Consider the following 3,926-nt stretch of genomic DNA (forward strand, 5'->3'; position numbering starts at 1 on the left):
GTTTGAGCTCCAGGGTTTCCTTCTGTGCCATTAGTTGTTATGAACCATTCACTCCATAGTGTTAAATGAGGCGTCTGAGCAGATACCTCCTGAAATATTAGAGAATATGGAACACGTTATTTACCAGTCAGAATATGATCGAATGCTTTCTATAAATAGGGTCCATTTGAGCCTTTGATTAGCACAAGTTGGTCATGTATCTTACTTCATTTACATTTCCATGAACTCATCAATGCAAACTCTTGTACCAGCACTGAACTCCTCCAAATGCTTTCTACTATCATCCGCAAATCCTCCCTCTAAAATATTTGTTCATGATTTTTTTGCTTCTCCCGGCAATATTATTAAGCATTCTGCAAACTCACTACAAGCATCAAGGAGGCTGCAGCCATGTTTAGCATCTAGAAGCAACCAAGGAACTTATCGTCCAGTGGCAAACTTTGCCCCAACCATTTGGAAAGACCCCAACATCTTCACTTCTGAAATACTTCATTCGGTATAATTAATTTATATTAGTTTCCTTTCCATGCCATATTAATCTTCATGTTTTAGCAAATTGATTGGTCCTCGTTAAGTTAAATAATTAGCTATATCTAATTAATTTCGTATTCTTCAGTAATTTTTTGAGATATGACTATACTATTCTCTATGTTTTACTAAATTCTAACGTATAAATTTATGTTGTTTTGGTTTTAGGAAATTGAATCAAATGATAAACTCGCTGAAGAGCTAAGGCAACAGGTGAAAGAAATGTTAATGGCTTCAACGAGTGATCCAGTGGAGAAAGTTTGTTTGATTGACTCTATATGTCGTCTTGGTGTGTCATATCACTTTGAGACGGAAATTGAAGATCAACTAACTCAAATTTTTGAAGCACAACCTAACCTTGCGGATGATAATGATTATGATCTCTACACCATTATATCTCTCACTTTAGTTATTTTTTTTCTGAAGAAAGTTCTGAACATGATGAATTTTACAATCTCATTGCAGAAGGTGGAAGGATTGTGACTTGGCATCAAAGTATCCTTACTCAAGAGACAGAATTGTGGAGATCTACTTTTGGTTGATAGCAGATTATTTTGAGCTTTGTTTCTCGATGGCCCGGATAATACATATGACGCATATGGTACAGTTGAAGAGCTCCAAAGTTTCACAGATGCCCTAGAAAGGTTTTTATTAGTTTATTATTAGTCTTAACAAATCTAATCTTACCATTTTATAGGAGCTTATAGTCATCCATATATCTAATTTGTAATTAAAATCTTTAATACTTTTAGGTGGGATCCTAGTGCGCTAGTTGATTTGCCAGAATATATGTAAGCTCTTTATAGCGCTATCTTGAATCTTTACGATGAATTGGACGAAGAAATGAGCAAAGAAGGAAGATCTTATAGTGTCTTATTTACAAAGGATAAAGTAATCAACATTCTTTCTCTATTACTTCTGTCTTGTATACAAGTGTAGATTGTTCTACTCAATTTTTATATATAATTGCATCAGTTGGTGTTTATGTATTTATTTATTTTGTAAATAAACAGCTGAAGGAGCTTGCGAGGGCCTATCTGCTCGAGGCCCAGTGGTTTCACGAAGGACTTGTCCCATCATTCGAAGAACGTATGGAAAATGCATTGGTCACTGCTACTTGTTTTTACGGCATAGCAGCATTATTTGTGGGAATGGGAGAAATTGTAGGGATTAACGCATTTGAATGGTTGCAAAACTTTCCGAAAATCGTTAGAGCTGCATATACAATTGGCCGTCTCAGGGGTGACATGGTATCTCACAAGGTAGATAGAACTACTACTAATGTGAAGCTCATGTATTTCTATCTTATAATGTTTAATTAATATAACGTTTTTGTATTATCATTAATTAGTTTGAGCAAGAGAGATGACATGTTGCCTCTACTATGGAATGCTATATGAAGCAATATGGAGCCTCCAGAGAAGAAGCAATTAAGGAGTTTAACACAACGATTTCTAATGCATGGAAGGATATAAACGAAGAATGCATGAAGCCAACACTTGTCTTCATGCAAATTTTACGTAGAGTAGTGAATATTGCACGCTTGGTGATTGTCTTCTACAAGAACAAAGATGGGATCTCATTTCCAGAGTGTTTGAAAGATTACATAGCCAAACTCTTCATTGAACCAATCCCTATCTAATGGATTTGTTTTTACATATCCATGATATGTTTCTTCCAAGTTGATGGAACGCTTAGAATTAAATAAAGGGCTGCTTCAGATACTAAATTAATTATGTAATATGTACTATTGCCTCAGCTCAATTGAGCAATATTTGATATTTAATAAATCAAATAATTTTTATGATCGATGAACGATGGCTATGATTTTTTTTTTTTTGGGTAAAGGTATTTATAAAGAATAAAAGAATGAATCCTCAAAAAGAGGATCCTTACAAAATCAAGGACCTTGGAGATGGCTATGATTTCCAGCTAAAGTAAATTCAAGAACCATCTTAAAATGTTTATTCCCAACACAGTATCCTCCTGTTAGATAAGGAATTGATGAAAAGTAACTTTGCAACAGTTTATCTTTCTAAGGATGATTGGAGGTTGCCGCAGAACTGAAATAAGTTTTTGGGCTATTCACGTGTGAGATTAAACAGAAATTGGGAGGTTAAGTACAATAATTTTATATGGGCAGAATATGTATATACATGTTGATCTTAAAGACCAAAGTTTGCTTAATTATGACTTCTGATATAAAAAGTTTTCTGTGAAATTCTGACAATATGAGTTTCCGAAAATTCTATCTATGCTTTGGGTTTGCAATTGAAGCTCAATTCCAGCTATTTTATTTTAGACTTATTGAGGATTTTTTAAAAACTTATTTCACCCAAAAATTTTACGTATTGGACTTTTTATGAATTTTTGAAATATGCTATGTGATCCTTGAATTTTAGCTCCTATTTGTTTCACTCTTTTGAATCATTTTTCTGTTATTTCATTTGGATTAAAAAACACAATATGTGTTTGTTTACTTATTGGAATCATTATTTTGAAAATTAATCCAAATCAAATAAGATTTTTTATGTTGAAAATGAAAAGAAGAGGGGAGTTGTTTTCTATTAAACTATTTTTTTCAACTCAAAACATTTTTCCAATCCTATTCAACTTAAAACAATCACCTTTCACTCTTTCCAATATGAAAATTAATCCACCCAAGACCACCACCACTTGTCGCCAGCTGGATCTGGCCGATCATGCATCGATCTGGCTGGATCCACCATGGATCTAGCTAGATCTACCATGAATCTGGCCGAAAACGACGAAATCTACAGCCAGATTTAGCCAGATCGACGCACGATCAACCAGATCTAGCTCATCGTGCACCGTTCTAGCGATTGCCATCTGACGGTGGTGGTCGGTGGTTGGTAGTGACTTGAGTGGGTGAGGATGTTTTTGTTAATTTTTAAACTTTATTGTTGGGGGGGGGGGTGTTAGCTAAATTAACAAATGTAAGGGGTTAAAAAATAGTCTAAGTATTTTTAGAAAATATTTTCCAAAAATGTACCGAACAACTTTTTAGTATTTTATCCAATTCTGATAAAATTTTCAGATATTATACCAAACACATTATCAGAATCCTATCCTATTCAACTCAACTCAACTCAACTTAAAATAGTTTTTCAGAATATCATTTTTTCAAATAATCTACCAAACAAGCGCTTAAGTTTTCTACAGAGTATGCATTTTTAGGAACTAATTTGATACACCTATACTCATCCAAAATTAGTGATTTTGAATTCTGGTGATTTCATCATGTGTCTTGATTAATTCTATAAAGTTTCATGAATTTTTAATTAAAGGTTGATTTGATATGAATTTTCCAAGGCAACAATATCAATTCTTAAATCAATTTGGCAATTTTATAAAGATTGGAAGAAAATCACGATTGA

At 33.5% G+C, this 3,926-nt stretch overlaps 1 pseudogene; it reads left to right on the forward strand.

Annotated features, from left to right (window-relative positions):
- Positions 1 to 220: 220 nt before the first annotated feature.
- LOC116121205 lies at positions 221 to 2,170 on the forward strand (annotated as a pseudogene).
- Positions 2,171 to 3,926: the final 1,756 nt, after the last annotated feature.

Source organism: Pistacia vera, unplaced genomic scaffold, assembly GCF_008641045.1.
Source record: "Pistacia vera cultivar Batoury unplaced genomic scaffold, PisVer_v2 Contig970, whole genome shotgun sequence".
Lineage (NCBI taxonomy): Eukaryota > Viridiplantae > Streptophyta > Magnoliopsida > Sapindales > Anacardiaceae > Pistacia > Pistacia vera.